This window comes from Melanerpes formicivorus, unplaced genomic scaffold (assembly GCF_026170545.1).
Source record: "Melanerpes formicivorus ecotype bairdi unplaced genomic scaffold, bMelFor1.0.p_v2 SCAF_70, whole genome shotgun sequence".
In the NCBI taxonomy this organism is placed as follows: Eukaryota; Metazoa; Chordata; class Aves; order Piciformes; family Picidae; genus Melanerpes; species Melanerpes formicivorus.
In genome coordinates, this window is record NW_027142422.1 from 3,122,502 (window position 1) to 3,149,255 (window position 26,754).

At 40.8% G+C, this 26,754-nt stretch overlaps 1 protein-coding gene across 2 annotated transcripts in view; it reads right to left on the reverse strand.

Annotated features, from left to right (window-relative positions):
- The window catches only part of TBL1X (transducin beta like 1 X-linked), a 160,774-nt gene that overhangs the window by 100,178 nt on the left and 33,842 nt on the right, over positions 1-26,754 (reverse strand). For both annotated transcript variants that reach the window (XM_068163172.1, XM_068163173.1), the window contains exon 2: positions 19,057-19,129. The gene's annotated coding sequence lies outside the window, so the exon portion shown is untranslated. The remainder of the gene's footprint in view (positions 1-19,056; positions 19,130-26,754) is intronic.

Consider the following 26,754-nt stretch of genomic DNA (forward strand, 5'->3'; position numbering starts at 1 on the left):
TATATCAGACAGGGAGATTCAGGACATCCTAAAGCAGCACTGTAAATGTATATTCTATTTCAGGAAATGTGCTAAGAAATTAAAGCTATTCATGTGAATCATTTTATTAATTTCCATAACCTTCCTGTAAAGACTGTGGAATCTGTAAAGAGGCTTCACCAGCTTTTTGGTGTGAATAAGGAGTAACATCATTATGTCAAGGGAGCATCATGACAATCTGGGAAAAGCCTACTGTTGATGACATTGAAAAATACAGCAGCATGCACGCCAGCCCAGCAAGGCAAGCAGCTGATGCCTAGGTCTGACTGTGTGGAAAGGGAGGAGTCACATGAAAATAAAAGACTGTGCAAGCTCCTCCATTTTTACAACCGAGAATGCAAAATTGTAAACATTTACAGCAGGTTAGGTTCAGGGCCTGACCTCAGCAGCCTAGCATCTACACTGGGAAAAAAGCCGTCTCAGTAAAGATCTCTCCAAAGCAGCTCCACATTATTAGCCCACTGAAATATTCGGCAAGGCATCTGGCATCAATACTACTATCTCTGAAGTTTTCTATCTGTAAAATATTTGGAGTCGTATTAGATGGGCCTAATGCTCAAACCACTTGGTTGCAACATATTTTAAATGATAAACAAAACCTCCCAGCCTCATCTGTGTTACTTATTCCTCTCTTCAGAAGTATAAGCTCGGAAGCACCCAATCCAGTCAGCTGTTTTCAAAACAGGAGACAGGAAGCCTTGTTCAATAATAATGTATTGCTATTTGTAGCAGGGCACTGCCTAGGAAGCTTAACGATGGGGCTTACAGTCAGGATGGTATTATTACCTAGAAAAATCCAGATGAAAAAAAGAGACAAGATCAGTTTTGTCTCCAGAAGTTTCAAGTTAAGACTAAAAAAATCAGAGACAGGGGATGGATGTATTCTGCAAGATGAGAAGTGTGATGAAAGAATGCATGTCTTCTGCCCACACTGCAGAGGAGGTACATTAAGCTCAGTACTGCAAGATGTGCTATGTTACACACTATTGAATCCTTGCAGTAAAGTGTAACTGCTCTAGGTACGGCATTGCCCTGAAGAAGATGCACTGTTTAACCCTGCTAGCCTGGGCTTCTGTACAAACCCACACACCACGCAGGGCCGTTGCAGCCAATAAAGAAACATGGTTCAGCATTTTCAGTGCCATAACTTGTTCTTCTTTGTTGTAAAGTGGATACCTCTTAGAGTCACTCGATCAGACTGTCACACTGCCCAAATTCATGTCATCACAGACATTGTGGGACCTGTCCAATACAAGGGACATAATGAATGCAGGCAGTCGAGTAACAAGCTTGCTTCCAAAAAGGCACTGCAGTGAGGCCTTGCTCAGAGGGAAGAAGCAGCTCAGCCAGATTCCATACCAGCAGCAGTATGAAACAGGTACTCTTTCCAAAAGGCTTTTCAAAACAAAACCTGCAGTTTTCTTTCCGGTTCCATTTTCAGACTCCTCTGCTCCAGTTGTTCAAAAAGAAATGACAGTGGCAGGAACAGATGTGAAGCAAACAGTAATACAAATAGGGTCCCTTCTACTCCTTTGATTCACACGCAATTGAAAAGTATAGTTCACTGAAAAAGATTTTTCCTCCCAAATAAATTACAAAAAATAAAAAAATTATCTGGAGAGCTCTAGAAAATACAAAGGAAACACAGGACTTGGTTCAAAAGAACACAGCTTCTTTCTGGTACTGATACAGCTGCAGGGATCTCTGTGACGTGTTTCCCAGGCCTTGCAGTGACACTGAAGCAGCAGAGCTGACTGCTGGAAGCAGGAATCAGCTGCATGGGCACTCCTGTGTTTCCAACCAACATGCAGCATAGCATACACAGAATCAGAGGTGTCCTACCACAGGTTTCCCAGTGCTATGTTTAATTGAGGAAACGGGAGCCAAAACATCTCCTTTTCTCTCTCCCCAGCTTTGTGTTACAAAATGAAGTGTGTACACTACCCTCTGCCTTCAAATGATTTGGATAGGTTGTGATTACAGTCAACAGCAGCACTGGTTGCGCAGAAAAGACTTACTGCACTATTGTGTTAAAGAGGTGCCAGGGAAGAAGAGGAAAAGGCTATTCAAGAGAAGAAATAAGTCCGCACAAGCCAATGTACATCAGGGCCACTCTATCAATAATTGCTGGTAGTTACCTGAAAAGAATACTTTTGAAACACTACTTGGAAGTTGATAGGGAAGCCCACTGGTAGAGGCAACACTGCCTGGCCCTGTTGTTGTTCAGTTGGTCCCCCCACCTTTTTTCTCTCCCTTATTATTACAAACAGAGGCAGGTGATTGTAAACCTGGCTGCTAAGCACTCTGGTAGTTTTAGACCAGAGGAGAGTCCCCCTGCACAACCCACCAACAGAAGAGGTTGTAGGAATCCAGGGCCACAGCACTTCCGCTGGAGTTCACAGGCTCACTTGCATTTGCTTGAGGAGTCAATGAGGGATTAAGCCCAGCAGATGAGTATAACAGGTAATTGTCCTCTCTTAAACCACCACAGCTAAATCTACCACAGTTTGAGACAGTCATTTATGTTAAAGGTCCAAAGGAGCTAATCACCCTTTTAAAATTACATCCCATTATACTCTAAATAAGTCACTTTCTTGCTCTCCTAGAGTTCAGAATTCTTTATGCAATTTCTGCCTTTTTCAACAGGGTACTGAGAAAGTTAACTGACTGAAGCATCAAGATCCTTTGGAATGAGGAATGGAAAGAAACAAACGTTTGAAAATAGCTAGTACGATGTGCAAAAAATTGGTTTTATTATCCCACTTACTAATGGGGTAATGCACTTGAACAGCAGAAGATTTTCTAGTGGGTTAGTCAGAGGGAATTGTTTTGCACAGATGACTTCTGCATTAATATTAAAACCTTCTTGGCCTAGAGATACTTCAATGTCATGGCTACATGCATTACTCTTGCATGTCACGTAATGTCTGCTTATAATGCAATGCTGTGTCACTTAAAAGGTAAGGAAGAAAGTAATTTTTAGATGCACTAAATACTTCAGAAAGCAACACTTCATTAATATAATCACTAAAAAGCAAGTGGTTACATTAGCAGCACCTTAGAAGACAAATTTCACACCTAAAATCTCACCCTGTGTACGTATGCGTATATATGCATATAGAGAGACACACACGTGTGCACACCCCTGCTCTGGAGGGGCTCCAAGGAGCACTGATGAGGGTTTGGAATGGCTCCTTCCAGCCCCTCCACAGAAGGAGCCATTCTTGAAGCAGATCGACCAGAATGACACTGCTGAATGGCAAATCTGCAAGGACTAAGGCAGGCAGCTATCTGCTAAGATAAAGGATCCTTCCCAGCATATTTATGAATGCTAAACGGTAGGGGAATCTGCCGGGAGATTTCTCACACTCAGATCCTCATTTTCTCTTGCACGGTCATCCCCGGGACAGCTCTAGAAAACAAGGCAGCCATTTTCTCATCAGCTGTTACACAGCCAACCAGATCAAAGTGCTTGATAAGCTGCTGCTGCTCTCTTCTGTGTCTGCCGCGATCGGGGGGGGAAACCAACGTATCACCCGCAAACAGGTACAACACAGCCATTTCTGTACTTGCCTGGTAGCAGCCAGGGCGCTGCACGGGTGCAGACGGGGCTGGGGGAGCGCTGGGGCATGGGGAGGCCTGGATACAAACACATCAGTACGTGCAGCAAGCGCCTGCCCTGCCCCAGCCGCCACTTCCACGCTCCGTCCCCGCCAACCCTCACAGAACCACAGCTGCCACACCTTCTGCAGCTGCCAATCGTTAGCTGCCACTTCTAGCAAACCTTTGCTGCTGCACCCCTGAGTCTAAGACATGGCCTTGTGCACGGTGTGAAAAACGCCTCTGAACCTTCGGGTCAGCATGGGGAGAAAGTGACTTTAATGTGAAATCAGCAGACACATATATGTGGCACCTGTAAGCACACACATAGTGCAAGAAACCTTGACCACATCTAAGTGAATTCTCTCCAATAGTTTGCTAGGGGATCAAACTGCCAAACCCACTGTGCAAACACGGACATTCAAAATCACCAGTTGCTGCAGAATGTAGCCACCTGCCCCCAGATGTAAAGCAACTGTGATAGCTATGCTTTTTCTGTAATAATCCTCTTTCTTGACATTTTCATAAACCTCACTATTTTGCAGCAGTGTTTTAAAATTTGGCAGCAAGAAGCCCTGAGCACAAGGAGATGCCTTTTCAGTCCAATGCAAAATGTGTTCATACTTCGCTATGCTGCTGGGGGAAAAAAAATCCAACTTAAGTTTCATCAACAGAGACCATTAAAAACCAGCTGCTGAAGTCCCCCACTGCCCCATGCATGCTGCCTGCCCATCCCCAGCTCTTCATCTCATCGCAGAATCAGGCCAGTACTCAGCCAGCCCACAGCTTTGTTGGCTCACGCAGTGAGGCCCGAAGGAATCCCAATTGGTAGGGGACACATGCCCCTCAATGTGACTGATGGCTTCCTCTTGGCTGTCATGACTGTGCTGTGCTGGGCTTCTTCAACACCTGTAGGCTGCACAAACAAAAGGTGATTTAGGGAAGCCACCCAAGTCCCCATGCCTCAGGCTCAGTTTAATTCACACGGAGTCTGGCAGATCCCCCCAACTTGGCTCTACTGATGCAAAGGCACATTTAATTCTTTACACCCAGTTTGGATATCTCTTTCCAATGGCTGGTCCACAAGAGGTAGCAGTACGATCCTGCTACCTAGGGTGCTCATTTAAGTCAGCTTTTAGAGATTTTGTCAAGCAGTGCCGATGGCCAGGAAGGAGTGCTGTCAATATGTGTTTTTAGCACTACACCTATTCAGTTTAAATTCTCTACAGAAAACAGACAAGAAGATGACACATAAATGAAAATGCTATTACCTGTGGAGACCCTGTATAAGAGAAAAGTGCACCCAAGCTATCAAAACCAAAGGCATTTCCTCTCCCTTGCTTCCTCCAGCCAGAGGCACAATCCTGCTCCAACCTCCACTTTCCTACCACTAGTGCAGGCTCTGGCCAGCTCCTGCCAGCACAGGACTGCTCCCACTGCTGCTGCTCCCATACTGGGCAAACAGCAGCAGCTGAACCCAGGCAATACTACCAAGGAGACGTTTCTTGCCTTAGTGTGTGCTCCAGGTCTTGAGAGCACACATTATATTTGCCCCTGCAACTTCTACACTTGCACTTTCAGACATGCTTGATACAGGCATCATTAAACCAAGATGGTACCCAAGCATCATTCTGGAGTTGTCTATACTTAGCCTGTATCTGGGGCTGAACTGTAGCCATTATTCTACCACCTGATGACAAATACACCCTGCCCCCAGCAGAGGAGCAGAATCAGGAAAAGGAGAGAATCTCTGATCTCTGGAGGCTTTCAGAACCTGCTCGGAGGGGTTCCTGTTCGGCCTGTCTTTCCCCTGCTTTGGCAGGGGTGCTGGACTTGATGCTCTCTGGACATCCCTTCCAACCCCTAACATTCTGTGATTCTGTGAGAGAAGACCCACAGGCTGAAATATAAATGGATTTAATGAAATAGTCAAATGACTACTAATGTCAATACAAGATATATAGTTATACTCAGCCCAGAAAAAGTGCAGCAGTCACAACACCCAGGAAGGCAGTCCTCAAGAACAAGGTGAAGAGCACAATGAGGAGGAGAGTCCATTGTCCGGGCTGACTCAGGACTGCTAATGGCCTGCAGTCGGTGGCTGGCCTGGGATTCTGTTCCAGCAAACCCCTGACGCTAATGCTGCAAACTCTGTAACTCCTTCCCAGTGTTACTATATTACTTTATACCAAGCTTTGTAATGGGGCTCCTGCAAATGATGGTGGTACATCAGAGGTGATGCTCACTGGCTTTGCAGAACCCCAATACAACAGAAAGTACAAATAAACACCAGTAGAGCACCTGTAATTCAAATGTGATACTCTCATCAGTCACCTGGACTACTGAAATGCAGCTACATTCTACATTACTAGTGTCACTTTTGTCCTAAGATCACTGATTTTTACTGTCTTATCTTAGTGCTGAGTACACATGCACCAGGGCATTCTGAAGTCTCTTTTATTCTGGAATGCAGGATAGTCTATGTTGAAGCGTAGAAAGTTCGCTCACTCCACTAAAATCCGAGTATGTACAACTGCAGCTCTATCAAATAAATCTGCCATCTGTGCAAGAAAAGCTCTTCTCTCTCTCTTATTCTTTTAGGTTTTTTGGGGTTTTTTGTGTGTGGTTGTTTGGGGTTTTTTGCCATGGAACTGTTACATCATGCACAGGTGGAAACATCTAAAAATATATCACAGAAGACATATGTAAAACCAGAATACTCCTTTTCTTGATCAGAATAATAAGAAATGAACCTATGTTGATCTACCTTGTACCTCTTGGCACTGGAGATTTTCTGAGTAGACCTGCAAACCCTGTGCTGAAACACCTTCCAAAAGGGAAGTGCACATCTCTTCACACGTTTCATACCATCAAACCAGATAAAATAGCTTGATCTCTTCCAGGAAAGAAGGAGTTCTGTGGTGAAGCAAGGAGTGAGACAAGCACCATATGGCCATAAGGGAGGGAATACAAAAGCAAGGGCTGAACCACCTCTCCCGGCAGCAGCAAGAGATATGTTGGCTCAGCTGTGTTGTCTAATCAAGTATTCTAAATCAATTAAGACTGAAGCCAATTTGTACACATGAATCTTTGTATTTATAAATGAACCTAAATATTCCACGGTAGTACTCCATACGGTTTAATTCCTGTAGTACATGGACAGAAACCAAGTACTGGCTGAGCTCATTAGTCATGAAAACATCCAGTTTTATCAGGCAAGCATTTGTCCAGCAGTACAAAAAAATGAACAGTGAATGAATGAAGCCCTTGCCACCCTATGGAACAATGCAGGTCCCCAGTGCAGGAATGGTGGTGAATGTTGGTTAAAGTCAGTTAGGTGCAAAAATGCGCTCTCAGTTGTTTAGAGCTGTCGCCAGGTCGGAGCCCCAGCCTGAAGAGCTATTACTGCAACAGCAACAGCACGAGGGCCACCAGTCAATAAAACTGCCAATGTTTGGAAGTAAGTCTTACACCTCTTCCCAGAATAATAAATTCCTCACAGGTTTTGCTTCTCTGCCTGGAGAGCATTTCCCAAGGTTCTTGTTTGGGTGGTGATGCTCAAGTAGAGGTAGGATGGCTATAGCACTCACTGAGGTCACTCTCCACACTTGATAACACAGCAGTGTTTTGGCTACTGCTGAACAAGTACCCAGGCTGTGTTCTTCGTACATTTCCCTGCCGCAAGAGTAGCTGAGGGGTGGGCAAGATCTTGGGAGGGGACACAGCTGGGCCAGCTGATGCAGACTGGCCAAAGGGGTATTCCATACCATATGATGTCAGCTCAGATATAAGAATGAAGCGAAAAAAGTAAGTGTGGGGATTCATTTATGGCATCTGTCTTCCAGGGGAACCACCAAGCATAGAGAGCCCTGCTTCCTGAGAGCAACCATCGTCATGCTGATGGGAAGCAGAGCCTAACATCTCTCTCTGCTCTCACTTCTGTGTGGTCTATTGCTTTTGCTTAGCATTATTATTAAATTGCTTCTATCTTATTACTGCCTTTTGTTGTATTTCCCCCTTTCCACTGTCCATTTAAGAAGAGGAGTGATAGAGTGGCTTTGGTAGGCATTTGGCCCCTAGCCAGGGCCAAACCACCACAATTCTACATTCCCAAATGGTGATTTATAGCATGTTCTAGGCAGACTGGTTCTAGCAATGGTTTGGTTTTAAAAAGGTACATAGCAAAGTAAAGCATTTCAGCAGTGACTCAGTGCTGTTTATTAATAGCCAGCCTAAGCTTATTTAAGACCCCGCTGTTGCCATGTGTTGGGAACAGGGGCTGGATCAGACCATTGATCTGACTGGAAGCTCACCTCACAAAGAAAACTATTTTTCAGCACTGTAGGGTGGCACAATGATAGAGCTGACAGCACCCAGGGAGTGGGAACACAGGTCAAGCAGAAGGATAGGGAGGACAAGGCAGGCCCTTGAGGAGCCGCTGCATTTGAAACAGCTCAGATCACTTACGAGGAGATGGAATTCCTTGGCCTGAAAGAGGAAGAAGAAGCCAAGAGGCTGATGAAGTTGTGAAGAATGGGGACCCATGTAAGTCTTCATATCCACCATGAAAAGTGAATGGAACAGAGAACAGTGTTTAGAAGAATCTTTTATACTCATCTTGCACACACACAGAATCAGTTCCTGGTACATGCTTTTGGTCAAACTGGAAAGATAACAAATAGAAAGGAAAAAATCACCCTAATCTGATTAGCTGTGTAATTAAGAGTAAATGGGGAGACCAATAAAGGAAACTATAAGGAGTGCTTTTTTTCAGCACAGTATGCTGAAGGGAAAATGGGAAATCTGGTGGAAATCTAATAGGATAAAGTAACAGATGGTAGGTAGATGCCCAGGGGACATGGAGTTTGTTTAAAGATGATATTCACTAACGGTATGATTAAGAGTATACAGTATCACAATGCACTCAGTAGTAAGGCAAGTAGTAAGGCAATAAAAACCTTAGCATTCTAGGTCAGACTTACTTTAATAGACACTACAAGGTAAGTAGGAAGAATACTTACAAAAAGGCTCTACATAACACAAGTATCTGGGCTATGTAAGGGAATGGCTCTTTGGCCTTGTCTTGAGAAATGTGGCAAACAACTTGTCTACAAGTACGACATAGGATACTACAAAGAGGACAAGAAATTAAATCAGTCAGCAAAGATCTGACAGTAAATAATGAACTCAAAGTACAGAAAACTTGGGTTATGTCTCTGGAAACAGCTTAGAGAGCAGAACAAGCTACTAGTGGAGCTGTGCAAACTAGCCTCCTCTGCACAACCCGAAGCCTACCTGACAGTACATCATTCTACCAAGCCTGTAAGGACTCCAGGGAAAAAAGCCTGGATCAATCCCCATCCATTTTTTTCAAGCACAAACATATCAGTTGGTTCACATAGAGGAGTACAGACCGCAGTCTATAAGCTTAACACAGAAGCAGGTCAACTCAAGGTGGCCTCTCATGTTCAGGCAACACTTTCCCCGTTCTCTTGGGAACAACCTATGGCTATAGCGGTCTCATGAAACTGTGGTGGGCCTGTGAATTCCAAATATTTGCCAACGATTGAGTACCTATAAACAATACAGGCCAGCTGCAGAACTGCTCATGTCTCCATAAAATAAATAAACACTATATAGATATAAACTCCAGATACATTCAGATAGATGGATACATACATCCGTGTAACAGAAAGAGTGTTAAATGGATTAATGTAAACAAATGATATAAAAAGATGTAAACCAAAGCTGTGCTATTATAAGCCAGTTATTTATGTAGATTTATTTTAAAATATGTCTGATTGCATTCATAGCACTGATGAAGAGCACAGTAATGCACTAAACACCATTAAACACTTGAACTAAAATTCCTCCTTGATCATCCCTTCACAGCCACTTTGATCTCACTTCACCACCCAGGACAAGAATAACCACCTGACCTCAAGGTCAGAAAATTCTTACTCTGTTAGGAGAGCAAACTAAATAATTTCCAAAAGCAGAGAGCTCTCCCACCTTTGACTGGCACTAATTGAAATTAGGAGACTGGTAGCTTTAGCACTTCAGCTGATATCAATTACCATTATATCATGCAAAACGTTCCCTGAAGTAATCAAGAACCAAGCTGCTTATGGAAATAGTGTGAAAACTGCATCAGAAATGAAAGAGAAGCCACTGCAGAGTAGAGCCATAACCAGCCTCTCTGTGAGAGCTGCATTTCACATCAGCAGAATTACAGCCACTTCTGTGAATGCTTTTAAGGTGCATGGAGAGGTCGCTGCCTTCCATAGACTGAGTCAGTACAAAACCAATAGATAATAACTATAGCAAGAAAGCAACTGAGTACTGGACTGCACTGAAACAGCTGAGAAGAAAGAGAGTAAGAATGTTGCTGACTCTGATGCAACTTCAGAGCAGGCATCATCCTCCAATTTATTCCCAGCTGGCTCATGAAAACTTTGCAGTGTTTTTACAGCCATAAAATCCAATAAACCAAGCCCCAAAACACAGATTTTATTTTATCCTAATCCAGGAAAGTGGTGAGAGGTAATGAGCTTGAGCCCAATTAAATGTGATGTAAGGAACCAACAAGAAACACATGCTTAGCAAGCCTAAGCTGTAACAGCCATTTTGTAATGCTGTGTTTGTCTCTGTTCTTGGTATCCCATCTAAATGGCTTTTGATCAGGAGCAAAGTATTTTAAGGGTGCTTAAACCAGTACTTGTATTATAGGACCAGCTTGCTCAACTGAGGAGCTAGCTAAAGTCGTTCATGGCCCACCTTAAGCGCACTGAAAGGGCAGACATAGGTAGACTTCCTGGAACCCTTCCATCCTACAATTTCCTACTACTATTACACTGCTGATTCAACTCTAATTTTAACAAGCAAACAAGCACTCTGCTGTCAGCAACCATTGTTCCAAGACAGAAGGAAAACACTTTAAACCCTCTAACATCTGCATTTTTTTGGTATTACTTTTGTTCCTGGAGAGGGGCACAGAAAAAAAGGGAAGCACTTCCCAAGATCCTGAGCTAAGATAACAGTGTTGTCATTTATAATTTCCTAAACAAGCCTAATTTTCCCCAACAATACCTGGGTAGCAGAAGGGTATTATTAATTTAAAACTAATGCTTTGAAAGTCTAAAAAATATGCTACAATACCAAAGGAAGTTTGAAAACCTCTTTCTCCTAAGAGCACATAAAAATAATGGGGTTTGTTTCAAAAATAGGAAAACATTTTCCTGCACGGCCATGTATAACTAACTGTGTGCATCTCCTTGCAGCAAGTTTGTGTGTAAATGAAACCTCTGCACCAATTTAGAAGGTATCTGAAGACTTCCTTTATTCCATATTATCTCACAAGAGACCACTCACCACGTTTCTAAGTGTTTGCATTAGAGATAAAAGAATACAAAGACTCTTTAACCTATTTTCAGATGCCCTTCAAAAGCAAACAATGATAAAAAGCTGAGTTCCTTAGCTGTACAGCAAAACAGTCCTGCGCAGCGTGCATTGGTAGTGAAAATCGCAAGGGGTAAGGTACTCACTGACCGTAATTACTTCTGAATGTTATTTTGGAAAGACACAAGTGCAGCTCCAATAACCATGGACAGGACAACAAGAAGCATAGAAAAGTCTTCCTGACGAGGAAGAAACAGCCCAGTTTGTTCTGAGTTACAGCACAATCAAGGTGGCTAAGTGGCACATCCTGCTGTTGATATCCTGCAATTGTAATAACATGGGAGATTAAAGCCATCCGCAGGTCTTCAAAACAAAACAAATGCTATACTATGGTGCTAAAATATGTACAGTGGTTCCACTTAAACACTGGAATAGGAAATACTGAATAGCATTTAACACTCTTAACAGGTACAGAAAATACTGCCTTGTCTTTACAGCCTGTGTAAAATACACTGCTATACTACTGTTGACTGAATGGCAGTAGTCAAAGCATGGAGGATCAAGTGTTGCAGTCCTTTTAGACAGATGTTATGGAACCTGCACAAGATGTTTACTTTGATCTCTCTGTTCATGTCAGTGGAATTTGCATTCATTCAAATTCAGTGAGTTTCTCATCTAACTTGAAATGCTTTTCAATAATTTCTCCTTTTCTTCCACTCTCCATTTGTCCTTCTATAGAATTATTGTCACAAGTAAAATGTTGCACTTAGACCAGCTGCAGTACTGTCAGCCAACCTCACGGAAGATAAAGGTCAAGTGAAAAAATGCTGAGAAACAAAACAACTGCTTTTTCCTCCCAAATTGTCTACATTAAACACTAATACCAAGCTCTCAAGTAAACTCTGAACATCAGTCAGACCTTATTGGGCTCCTAAGCGGTCTGTATTTTCACCAGCATTTCATCTCAATGAAATGATCAGGCACCTTATACGCATGAAGGCAAAAAGAGATCAGTACATTATCCAAGTGGGTTTCCTCACTAACACAGCTTTTGAAACTCAATGAAATTCTTGCATTACACATAACTTTGAAACATTGAAAAGAGTCTGTATTCAAAAAATCATCTGAACGAAGATTTCAACTAACAGACAATGCCTCATCTTGACTTCAACCATCTTCCAGCTTTAAAACAGCTATGAATATCAGAGGAATAACAAAATCTGTTTCCTATTTGAACTCTTCTACTTTTAGCTTATTTCCAGTACATCTTTTTATTTCCATAACTTCCAAAGAAAGAAGCCTTTTCATATCGTATGTCTTCACACACTTACTGCCAAATGATGACCAACTCACAATTTCAGTCTCTATTTGCAAAACTAATTGGACTTTGTATCAGTTTCCTACCAGAAAGATAAACTCCTCCAGAACTCCCAAATTCATTCCCTAATACATCCAAATGCTTTGAGTTTCAGGTATGAGTACAGCTATTCCACAATCTACTTCCATTGCACCTTTATACTTGTTAAATATCATATGGATAGCAAATATTTTTTACTTGCTAGTTTTGCAATCCTGCATCAACACATTATATCTCTGAATGGCAGACTTATCTGTAAGCTGTAGTGTGGCTGCAGTACACCTCAAGACACACAAATGACAGCTTCTGGAAAAGATTTACATATTATGGACTTCAAAGATCAAAACAGGAGGACATCGCTTTGCAGTTCCTCATCACTATCCTTACACCTGAGTATTGTAACACAAGATAATGAACTGAAGACCACAAAAAGAAAACTAACATCTAAAATCACCTGGAAATCTGGAGTAGGAGATCAGGAGAAAAATGCTGGTATTTACTTCAGAATTAATATGTTCAGAAACAGTTCAACACAATTTGCTCCAGTGATTACGACTGGAGCCAATAATTGCTGGATTTGCTTACAACTTCAGTCAGCATATTAGGGACAGGACACAAGCCAGGCTTCTGCAAGAGTAGGCAAATACTTAAGCATCTGTTATTATCATATAGTATTAGCAGAGACACAGCCCTGTACATCTGGCTTCCAAGTACAGGAGATACTGCATCCACTGCTCTCCTCATAGCAGATGTGCACACATAGCACTAGGCTGTTTTGGACTGATGCTTAACATTGACGAAATAGATGAGAAGTTGAAGAGACAAAAAAGGACTTGGGATCTAATGAAATGAAAAGGAAATTAGAAATACAAATGGAAGGTAACAAAGAGAGACTACTTGGGAAAGTGCAAGCTATAAGAAGTTTGAGACAACTAAAATTACTTATAAGGAAGGGAAAAACTGCACTAAGCCATATGTGCATAGTAGGATTTTTTTAAGTAACAGAAAACACATACAACCTCTGTAAATTTATGAGGACCTGTACTCCTGAATCTCCTGGTTAAATGAAGGGGAGTCTCCAAAAACCAAGAACTTGAAGAATAGACTTTTGAGTAAAGACTGAGAGATCAATTTGTGCAGGTAAAAAGTAGCAAGTGGGTCAGGTATTAGTTTACAAATATCTAAAGGAAGAATCTGCACAGCATAAAAGCAAGACATTTTCTCAGATATGGAAACTCAAGAAGGTATAAATGGAAACATGTTTGGGTTTGTTTTAGTGGAAAATACTGAGTGACTATCAGAAAGGCTTTTTGGAGGGGAACTGCTGGCATGTGAAAAAAAGCGAGAGGGAACATTGCAAAGCTACTGATAGACAAAGTAACAGAAAATGCACTGATGGAAGCAGTCCTGTATCAGCAAGGAGGAATGCCTCAGATAATGTAAAAGATCACTTTCCAGTCCACCTATCTGTACGTGTGCATACTGTAACCAAGACACGTTAGCTGAATATTTGTGCTTCCTTTGCAAAGTAATGGTGATGTGCTTTATTACTGATTTCAACAGGCGCTCACGGGAGGAAACACATCTTCAATTATTTTATTACATGCTTTGAATAGAAATGGTGAGCATCTGCACTCTAGCTTACCCCTCTGTCCTCTCCATCTCACCATAAAAAAAGCCCCAGCACATTTCAGAATGCAGTGCAGCCCTCCCCAGCCCAGCTGCTTTCTTGGCTGGTTTGCAGGGATCTATATATCCAATCTAATTATTTTGATTCCCATTTCCAACACTATCAGTGGTGCAGTGGTGCAAGAAATCAAAATGCCAGTCTCCTGAATGTGTTAGAACCTAAAAGCTAACAGCTAGTCATTTGCAGAGGCATCAGTGTGTGGCCCAAAGCCCTTGTCACCATGCAATTTATGTTCAGAGCTCTGAATGTAACTCAAGAGGGGTTTCCCTGCGCACCAATACCGAGCATTTCATATAACATTTCAGATACGCTATAGCTTGTTGCATCACCTTCTTGTGTCACAGTGTAAGGAAACCCAGCAACACTTCAGTTTAGATTCTGTCTCTTTCTAAAGACCTTCTTAAGTCCTCCTTTGTTATTTTTCCTTTTGTTTTCTCAAAGGGGAAAAAATGGGCCCATACAAGCTTATCTTCCCTTGAGTGCTCAGAAGAGAGACTGCAACACCTACTGTCCTCTCCAGTCAGTAGGATCGTATGTTGCTCACTATCTGAATTCCCTTGGGGGTCTTTCCCCTGACTATATACTTTCCCTCTCTTGGATTAGTCTTCCTTAGATTACTATTGCCTCTGCACCCCCCAAACCATTCCCATTCATTTCCACAGCTTTTACAAACACGAGAATATGATTTGTGTTTAAATACAAGCGTCACCATTTTGACTTTCTTCCTATGCACATCGTATGTTTGGCAAGCACTCCGACCTCCCTTATGATGATGAACGCGCAGGAAACAATGCGCTCTATCTTTAAAGAAATGCCCAATTCGATTACATTGTGCCAGAAGCTTGCAAACCCCTCTCTGCCAAACGTCTTTGCTATATCCTGCCACAGACAACCCATTTGTATTCCAGCACAGTAGGACACTTGTTTTATTGAAGCATACAGTTCTAGTTAGGTACTATCAACAGAGCACTATTTCAGTTCTCCGGCTGTGTTCTTTCCCACTACCTCGAGCCTCATTTATTAGGATTTCAGTTTTACTGACCAAACGTGTACACATTACTAATTATAGGCACAAAATCCAGGAGCCATCGACTGCTACAACAAAATACATTAGTGACCAATTACAGGAGTTCTTGGCAGCAACAGTTATCATTTCAGTGGATTTAATCATTGCGCTTAAAGCGAAGCTTGAGATTTCCTTTGCGATTACTCCACTAATTGCTTCTGTTTTGCCAGTAACTGCACGAGCTGGTTTGCAGAAAGGATCACTGAAGATTGTTTTCTAAGTATCAAGGAGGAGCAAACAGATGAAGCTCCCTGTAATGAGTCAGTGTGTGTACCCCTACTAAAACTGCAGCACCATTTCGTTCCCACCACAATGCCACTCTGGTACGTATCCCCCTTGCCATCCTCTCTTTCTCATTCTTATTTGAGCAGACAACAGCATACAGCTGCACTGCTGTTCACTTGAGTTGTGAGACACACTAGAATTTATTTATATAGATAGTGTGAATATTGCACCTGAAAAATAGTTTTCTCCCCTCTTAGGTGTTTGCAGAAAGGATAGCCCTTGCCATTCTTATCATGACAGAATGTTTGCGTGGTCTTAGCCCTTAGCCCTTTAATAAACCCCCCACAACCTAGGCAGAGTATACGACTTATTACATACATGATACCACCATAATAGGCTTCCACTCTCCAGGAATCCCTGCAAACAAACACAGACCCCCCCTCCAAAGGAATCTGTAACATATTGTTCTTTAAAAGCCCACGTCTACGTCCAGATCCCCACTAGTGATGAATTACCTGGTTTACAGCCTCATAAAGCAGAAGTGTCTATATATTTTAATGCCAAGGCCAACCACAGGACTTCGCTACCTTTCAAATCTGGTGATATATAACTTTCAAAACACCAATGAAAGGCTGTGACTCTTGGCTAGAGGCATAACAAGGAGATATAATTTCATCAGCATTTTAGCTCTGATCAAATCAGTGGTCTTTCAAAGACACAAAGCATGGGGGAGCGCTGCAACTACAGTTCTGCTAGCTGTCTGAGAGCAAGCTGGTTTAACAAGGAAAATTGTTTACATAAATTTGTTTCCTTTTTATTAACATTTTATCTACTGGAGCTTTCTAGCACTCAAACAGCTCTTTCTGAACAACAAAGAACCCCTCTCAAAAATATAAACCCATAAAAACACTTAACCAAAAGTTGCTCAAAAGATCAAATAACCTTGTAGGATTGTCTCATTAAACATAGTACTTTTTTTAGGATTTCAGTAGATGCTAAATTGATATGACTATAATTAGAAACGTAATTGATCTCTGTGAGAGTTAATGAAGAGTTTTAAATCCCTGAACAGCAGAAGGTATGCTATCTTTTAAAACTGTCAGAACCCATATATTATGGTTTATAAAAACAGAAATTAACTGCTAAAAGAAGTTGAAGAGCTTCAGCCTAGAGTATCAACAGGCTGTAGAAACAGTACTGTTTGGCTTCACTTCAGCATCTTAATATGGTAGGGACTATCACCTATCAATCCTTGAAAAAGAACATGGTGCAGTAGACAGAGGGTTGCATCACAGACACATTTGATCTTGTTTCAGACCCAGATGTATATTTGCACAAACTCATCCATCTTTCCAGAATACCAGACATAAGCACTACTACACGCAGGATGCTCTCACAAACAAAGCCAGATATTTCCATGCTTAACTGAGAAAATCTTGCCCCAGGGTACTCAATCTGAAGTCTGAATGAGAAAATCTGTAGGTGATGCAGTAACTGCAATAACTGATAAGAAATAAACCATATAAAACACTTAAAGCTCAATCTTACATTCATAAAGGAATAGACTACACAGTTTAATTGGATTATCCCCGTGTCTTAGTTCAATAGTTCTTGACTTCTGCCTTCCTCAAACCACAACTAAGCACAATTTTCAAGTGAAAAAATAACATAATGCTGAGACGGTACCTTTGTCAAGGCCCAGCAGAATGGCCACCTTTCATCTGTATTGGCAAGCTCCCACTCCTTGTCCACAAAGACAAAATTTAAATTGCAATGCCAAAAAAAGGCTGCAGTCGCCCCTGGAATTTCTAATGCTGCCTTCCAAATGCGGAAATGGGAACAAGACAGGAGGATAAAATACTCCTGAAATGAACAGCTGAGTTTATGTAGCACCCAGAATACAAAAGGTCAGGAAATACCTGTCTTTCATCACCGTCAAAAGCAATAGACTAAAATATGTAGAGAAGGACTGATAACACAGGAAATAAATGAAAACATTTGCTCCATGTTACTAAAGAAGTTAAAAGGAACAAGGCAAAAACCTCCCCCAAAGGTCCCTGCTGGATTTAAAACAGAGCTGTTGAGCCAATTTTCATTTCAAAACATGCCATTATCATTTAAGAATACTGAACTTTTCTCTTTTAATAAACCTTACACCTGTTAGCAGTTCCACAGCCATAATTGCTAAACCCATGCACAATGAATGAAAGAATGACAAGGAGCTGTATTTGCAGAAACCAGAACATCAATAATAGCTACAAATGCAGAGGAAAGCAGCCAGTTCATAATAATAGTCTCAGGCATTATTTGTGATTCACTGCCTATCTTAGGAATCAAAGAACAGTAATGCTAAATACTGCCACAATGCCTTTCTGAATGGATTGCAAGTCTTCTGGGTGTACAGCTTACAAAGCCTGGCATATTTTTAAGTTACATATTTAATTTCCTTTAACATCAAAAGCAATGAGAGACTTTTTTGTATTCTACTCTATCACAAAGAGATAAATACTGTAACTAGGATGGCAAAGTGAAATACACTTTTTTTATGCAGTGACATGACAGGTATCAATTTCTGAGTTGATTTATTTGGTACAAAAATATGATTAAACCACAGCACAGATGTGGAATATCAGAGGTGATTACATGAACAATTTAATGCACTGATTTAGACCAGATCAAATGGAGAAACTCTCAGCTGATAAGCAGAGTTTGTAAACTTTAACACAGATACCAGTAAGTCTTATTGAAGCCTTCTAAAACTAAATATAACTCTTTAACACAGTAAATTCCAGCTGGAAGAAAAAGCTCCAGCTCTGGCAATTATTTCAGAAAACTCAATTAACCTGCCTATTATTACCAATGTGTTACACATAGAAAGATATTTCATCCTGTGCTATACGTGTCAATACTTAGGCGTTTCATACATGAGTATATCAACAAATACATGTGCTAAATAGTACAACAAACTCCCCTTCTGACACCTAAATTTATTGCAACCAGTATAATGCTTGGATTGCCAGAAAAGGAAGCTAGGTGGATTACTGAAACATAATCTTCCTGTCTTTTCAGAAATGTGCCTAGGCTGGGTTTGGGACTGGGGACCATCAGGCACCTAGGAACATCTGCCACATGCCTTGTCAAGGCCGTCCCTGTCCTTATTCAATGGAAGCTAATCCAACTATTTTAACAGAAGCAACCCAAATGAGACAATAGCTTCTGTCTCAAACAACATGAAATGAGCATTCATGTTTTCCAAAATAATCATATTAGCTCACCAAGAGGTTGTCTCCTCAGCCTTCATCCTCTGGCCTCATACTTAACCACGTCTCCCCTTAGAACTTCGGTTCTGCTGAATCTCAGTGCATCATTATGATTACAAAACAGCAAGATCAAGTTTAAGAAACAGAGACATCATTCAAACTCAGAAATCAGTCTCAAGGTAACCAACTGAAAAGTCAAAACATCAAAATACCAAGAAATCCTGCATATAATCTATGCTTAATTTTATGGAGGCTTTTAAGGGTAGCAATAAAACACCACCCTAGTACTTCTAGTTTTCGCTAACTCAAAAGCCAAGGTAGTTCCTGAAGCTACAGATTGCAATTAGGCATGGAGATGCTCAAAAGCATTGAACAGTTTTATCAACTTGTAAAGCCGATTGCCAGCTAAGCAGTCACTTACTCAGGTGAAAGAACAGTCAGGCTCCCCAGTTTCCCCTGGATTTTCCCTTCAGGACAGTGTTATCCTCAGGTACCTGCATACACACAAAGGAAAAAAAATCATTTAGATCCCTCCTCATAAGCTCATCTCTCATTATTAGAGCAACTCTTCAGGTGCCAAATTGTCAACAATTTAAAACCTCTGACCTCCAGCTTTTCTAACAGGATTATTTCCCATCAATTTGCTTAAATAGAAGCAAATAAGCAAATTCCAAGTTTTTTACCCATGCAAAAAGGGTTCTATTTGACTAGTTCTACATATATGTTTGTTAGGTGCAGCACAACCTTAAATGAGAGTTTTTGTGAGAAACCTCACATGAATTCAACCTAGAAGAGGGTGGGATTGCATGATTTAGGTGTATGCCATCACTTGTTTTTAGGAGTACAAACAGACAGCAACACAGTTAAGGCTTTGTTAGCCACAGATTCAAGCTACTTTAAAAATGTTAACATGTGACCAAGGAAATCCTACATATTCAATTACCACTTCAAAACTGAAAGGAGGTTTGTGTACAGGTGCACTGTCAGTTAGGAGTAGCTGAACAAATATTCTACTTTCTTCTAGCACTAGTATGAATTCAAGAAACATTTTCAAAATACAGTATTTAACTATATGGGATCAGTTTTTGCAGACATATGGAGCTGCAATTCAGGAAGCGTGGCTTTGCTGACACAAAAGTCCACCTTCACATACATAAAATTTCCAGAAGCAGCCCATCTAATTTAGAGCAGTCCATCTAACAGTAACAGAGAAGAAAATAGTTTATTTGGTATGACATAACCACTGAAACTAGTCTCTTTAAACAGTACTTGGAGCATTATTTTTGACCATGGTCAGAACACAACCAGGTAAGATGGAATGAGTTCCCCTGAAACACAGTTACAACTGCCTTGGATCTCTTCCGTCACGCAAGCATGTATGTGATTGGGAAAGGAAACAAGGTAGAGTTTTTCAAAGATTTTAGCAGAAGTCAATGAAAATTAACAAACTGGCTACAACTATGCTTCCTAGTTTTCAGGAGTTCTTTGGACACTGTGCAACCAGATTCTCCCAGGATAAATGTATGGAAAGCATACTGCTTAAAAAAACCCAAAGGCAACAAGCTATGTATGAGCACCAGCATCCTCAACAGCCCTACATTCTTTAACTATGCAAGGAATCAAATGAAGTTGAAACCAAATGTTAAGGTAAACACTTTCGAAGTCCTATTTATATTTTTATTTTTAAGGATTTGGAGTTCATTTGACCTCCTTTTTCATATCTAGTCTGACTGGCGTTTCATTAGGTGATGATGTGTAATTTTTCCCCCCACAAAACTCTGACCACATTCAATGAGTACAGCAGCTACAAGAAAAGAGAGTACTGTGAAATCTTCACATTAACTGAACTACATACAGTCACAGCACAGCACTTTATCTACTCCTGGTCATTCTGTGCCATTTCAGAATGGCACTCTGAGGACAGAAATGCTACTTCTCACACAGAGCTCCTCTGGTGCTGTCAAGATAACAACAGATTGCATTACAGTTCCCTTTAAGATATGTCACATAATCCTCACAGTCTGTGAACTTAAAGAATGAAACTTTTGAATTAGGAGCATTATGATCTTTAGTTTTCAACTAGAGATTCCTAGACTAATTTTTGGATCACCTAACCTTATATAATACTTTAAATTATTGTGCTGGGAAATGTGTATTCATAGATTTATAGAATATCAGGTTGAAAAGGATCACCTGGTCCCACCTTTCATGGCAAGAATACAGTTTAAATGAGACGGCCCAGCACGCTGTCAACTGGGAAGCTAGTGTAGGGGAATCCACCACCTCCCTTGGGAGTTTATTCCAATGGCTAACAGTTTGAATGATGAAAATTTTTTTTCTGGCAACATGTATTGTTAGCCACTGGAATGTGCTGGCCCCCTCACCTCAAAATGTTTTTATTCTAGGATCAGAGGATTTAAGCATGATCACTACAGCCATTACAGACTGGCTGGTGCTAGCTAACCTGCTCACTTAGACAAGCCCCAGAACTTTTCAGTACTACTGATCTGGGTTTATACTTTGTACAGCCTAAAGCCAATGTAAGTTAACATTTCTTTGATCCCTGAGCTTCACACTTCAGAGAGCTGCAGGACAGAGAAGCACTGGAGGTCTGGTACTTTCAGGAATCATTAATTACAGGACTACTCATCATGAAGGGCATTGCTAGAAGTTCACTTCAGAACACTTGAAAGTATTAGAGCTAATCCGATGGTTTAAACGTAAACAGTGCAGTTGCTGTCACACAGCTGTCCATGAAAGACAAGGTCTCTGTACTTTATTTCCCTAGATTGACAACACCTATGGCGTGGAACAGAAATTTACCACAGTATAAGCTCCCTCCAGGAAAACGTATTCCCTCGCACGGCTTTTGAGTTTGATCTCAAAGTAAATGATAAACAACAACCACTTTTTAAACTCTCTACCATACTGTAAACGTTGTGGCTAACACTTTCAGAAGATTGGCTACTAAATTCAGTCAGAGAAATTGCACTCTTCTGGACTCAACACACTTTTTAAACAGCATTACTCCTAAATGGGAGTTACAGCTGTCCTGTGGGAAAAATCAGAAGTGACATTCAACTGGCTCCAATTTTAAACATCAATGAGCACTACAAATTATTTGCCTCCTTTTCAAAGAAGTGTAAAGCCACAAGTAGAAGGAAGGATAATAGCTCACTGAATTAGTTCACTTTCCTAAGAGTTCTCCACTGCCTAACAATGTATTTTGTGAATATTAAGGTTTACATTACAGTAGTTCCCTGTAAGGGTCAGTTTTTAGTTATGACAATAGCCACCTAAAACACTGAGTCCTTTCCAGTCAGCTGAATGGCACAATATGGCCTGATCCTAAAAAATCCGATAAATTAGACTTCACTTTTGAATCTGACCATCCAGTGAAAAGCTTTGAAGAAACTTCCTCTTTAAATCCAGCCCAGAACAAAATCTAGAAAGCTGCAGCCCATCCTCTACCAGTTACTTTTTCACTTGCTAATTTAAGAACAACACTTCTTCCTGCTGCACACTTACCAGGAAGCCGCTATGCCATGAATGTGTTACAAACACTACTCGTATCTCTCAGGCTGCAGGGCTTTCTGAAAAGCAAAACAACCTAATGGAAGCACTGCTCTTTATCATCCTCTACCTCCTGCTCATGTTCTGGTTATTTAATTCAATACCAAAGTTACGATTTTATGACAGAGCTCCGCATCTCATTTTCCCTCTCTATTTCCTCTTTCAAACTGAGATCTTTGATGTCACACCTATTTCCCTGAAGCCCACTTGCTCAACCAAAATGCTGCAAAGGTAGAGGCAGAAGGATAACTGAACTGCAAGACCTCACTTACTGAGCATAGAATCATAGAATAGAATCATAGAATCAATAAGGTTGGAAAAGACCTCAGAGTTCATCAAGTCCAAACTATCACCCAACACTTCTTGACTACCTAAACCATGGCTCCAAATGCCACATCCAATCCCTTTTTGAACACCTCCAGGAATGGTGACTCCACCACCTTCCTGGACAGCACATTCCAATGGCCAATTACTCTTTCTGTGAAGAACTCTCTCCTCACCTCCAGCCTATTTTATAAGTGAAGTGATGAAAAAACCATCATATAGCTAGTTATGCCCAGTCTGATGATGACTCATCTCATCTGAAGCTGCAGGAACACTCAGCATTTTATCTGCTGTAGTACAATTTTGCCCCAGGCTGTAACAATGGATTTGTCTCCTCTGTGCTACATGCATTCATTAGCTGGATGTGAATGGATCAGTTTGGCTTTTTTGGTTTTGATAATGAAAAGGTCATGCTTCACTAACACTGCAGACAAATACCAGGCAGAGTTCTGCTTAGGGTCTTGGTCTATGACACATGGAATATCAAATACACACACTTTTGACTAAGTGCATGCTTGACTTAATCTGACCAGAAGTCCATATTCTGACAATCAGGACAATTATCTCCTGATGTCTGCAGTTGGGATTTATGTTAAAATATCTATAAATTAAAATTTCATCATCCATAAATATGGCAAAGCACAAGTGTGCTTTTTATTTCTAATATGGAACCTCATGCAGAAAGCCATCATGATTTCCAGAGGATTAAAACCAAGAATTTTATTTGAATACAAATGCCTGTACCTTTAGTAAAGTCTCAGCATCAAAATCCACTCCCATTCCCAGGTGGGAAATATGTATGCCAAGATTCATTTGCAAGTAAGGCGTAAGGTTTGTATGCACACAAACTGAAATCTTTGTAAATATACGTGGTAAAAAAAACCATCACAGCTTGCAAGCAAAAATGAGCAGGCAATGTTTCAAACTGACAATGTGGTACAGTATTACCAGGAAGGACAACAACTGAAGTGATTTACAGTAAATTACCCATACTAGCCAGAGATGACACAAAGTTAAGAGGCCACATTACAGAACTTTGCATTGCTGCTTTATGGTGCTTGAGCTTTCAATTAATGTCTCAAGAATACTGAATTATCTGAATCTGAGCAGACTTTGGTTTTGATGTCAGAATGAAAGAAACAGGTTTTTTTAATCATACCAGACTTGAACAGAATCAATTGCCCAACAGAAGTCAGTACATCCATTTCTAGTTACTAAGTCCCAATCATTGCTTCTTACTGACCTCACCACTTTACCTGTTAGTCTTTAGATTAAAAACTATCAGAATAAGAAAAAATCACGCATAGGCCAAACACAGAGTCTGTGCCTACCTCGAGGAGCCAAACTCGGGGAATCCAGAGCTCGTAAATGTCTGTTTATCTACACTCTTTTCCGATGGACAGTAAAAAGTGTCTTGTGATTAATGCATTTTGTGAATGTGGCATCCCTGTATTTGTAAGATGTGAGAGAAAGTGTGGGTATGACACAGGGTAAGGAGTCAGCACATGCAAATGTCAGGTGGGATAACCTGCAAGCCAGAAACAATACAGTGTGGTCAGTGGCCATAAAAGGGAAGAAAGAAACTACAAGAGGAGCACAACATTTTTACAAGTGGTATTTTACCAGGTTTGCTAGGGGCATCACTCTGGTGATACTTTTGGCTTGAGTTTCCTAACTTTGATCAACTTAGAGTGAATTTAAATTTGTTCAGAAGATCAAAAGCAGAACACAGAAGACCAGAATTACTTCCTTTAGTTTATTGTTTTGCATTTTCCATCAAAGCAACAGCACAGGCAATTAGGATTTCCTACTCATGCCATGCACACCCATTGAAGCCCTCCACGTAGAGTAACCAGAAGGCCACCCAGACACTGAGCAGGAGACTGACTACAAACTAGGTTTCCCATCTTTTTTAGGAGATTTGTGACACACACCCCCAAAAAAGGGGAGGAGGAGGGGGCAAAGGAAAAAAAAGAGGCAGTACTACTCATTAAACTAAGATCACAGGTGGCATTTAGTAAGGTTGCTCACGTTCAGAGTTTGAAGCCAGACCATGCTAACCAACACATCACATACCCAGCCTCTTAGGCCCAGCTGAGTACAGGGCAGTAATTGAAAGTATGGGGAAGTCTCCACAGAATGAAATACCCAATATTTAACATGCAAAGTTGGATGCTGAGAAAGTGACAGCTTTGTTAAAACACCACTAGAAATATTTGCATTTCTCAGAAACTTAGTAATTCCTAACATGAATTGGATGGACAAAAATACCTGATAGAGTTTCAGCCAAATGGTGCGGTATTTTGTGTTAGTGAATGAGAGCCATGGTATGAAACTAGGCTAATCTCATGACAAGCATGAAGTACCAGTGCGGAGGAATAAACATTTGTAAGAAGTACCTACTGAGGATATTAAAACAAAAAATAAAGGGTCATGTCATGGTAATTTTAATCTATGTATACCTAAGAGTCCTGTGGTGCATGTCAGAATAATCAGCCCAGTCAAGACATCCAAAAAATGAATCTAGACATGAGAAGAGGCATACCCTCCATAGTAAAAAAGCTTTGAGAACACTTTGGAGAATTCTTACTGTTTCTGATAAGGAACATATGAGTGCTTGCTCCTGAAGTAATTCTTTATATAAAGATAAAACATATTTTAAAGCATAATTGTCAGACATGTTCACACTTCTGAGAGCCAATGATTACACTCATGGCTTTCTTACTACAGGCAAATGACTCACTTCAGCAATTTCCATACCAGTAAAACTGCTGATCTAGGCAAGTTTCACACATGCTTTAGTGTTTGCAGGATTAGGCTTTTGGTTTGTGATTACTTGACAGAGGGCTCAAACATCTATTAAAAAAAATACTGGCCAGAAAAGGTTATGTTATCTAGTTAGAGCAACAGAAAAAGGGTGCAAGGTAACTAATTATGTACTTCATGACCTCTATGCCTTCCTGATGACCACCTATGCTAATAGCAGTCTACATCACAATTACCCTAAACATCAATATATCGATAAACCCTATGCCTTCTGAAAGAGATCAGATGAAGTACAATTAACACAGAAACATGTCTTACAGGTATAAAGTTCACTGAAAACACTGGCAAATAACTGAAGACACTTACACACAGAAGAGCTTTAAAAAGGAGATCATTTCCAAGTTCTCTGAAATGTCACCTGTAGCAGTCACAACCGGCTGTCTGAAATACTGCTCTGAGTCAACTCCACCCAATCTCAGATACTAAGGCAGTGTCACAATACCAAGGCAGTAGGCAAAAATGGGCTTTAACAAATGGTTTTTAATATGTCAGTGTATTGTTTCAGGATAAATCATGTTGAGATCAGGAACAGCAAATGTGGAACAAACAAAACCAGAGCAGAAAGACTCCACTCCAAATCACTTCACTGCAGGATGCCCACACTCATTTCCACATACAGAGAACACTGGATTTTTTTAAGGGAAACAGTGAACTAAAAGCAATTACCAATAATATGATGGAGGGGGTGTGTGTTTCATTGAAATTACTTCTTTTAAAACCCTTGAATATTTTTAGTGTATTATTTTAATGCAGCTTTTTAACTTTGGGCTTCCATCTTCTGAGTTTCCTGCTCTCAAAGACAAAGGCAAAAAGAGAAAGCAAGCAAAATCCTCAGATACAGAGTGAGACAGACATTTTAATCAGCAGCTTAAAATGTCTATCCTATTAAGTCCATAGGAAATCAGGTATTTCTTTTTCTATCTTCAGCCATTTTATCCTTTGCAGGAAGTACTTTTGCATGTTGCCAAAACAGCCCCTATCAAAATATCCACAGTCTAACAGTCACACTGACCCTGCGTAGTTTGAAGACTGAGTAAGTTGACCTGTGTGCCAACACACAAGCACAAGCCCTGACTATGACTGCAAAAGCAAGCCATAGAAAAGCTCCCTTACTAAAGTGACGGTATTGCCATGCAACACTATAGTGGCAGCTAGTTTCAAAATAATAAGGGGATTTTCCTCACCTCAAGGAGTGCATGTTTTGTGGTTAAGATCTTACTGGGCAAGTAGAAAAGGGAATTCCCCATGATCTTCAGTATTAGCTCATCTTACTACACATTTTCACCACTGTTGCATCACATCTCTGTCAGCTAAATCCCTCTCCAGAGCTGCTGCAGAACCACACTGACAGGAGGTTTCACCTTTTCTTTCTGTGGCCCCCATTTATAGAGGACAC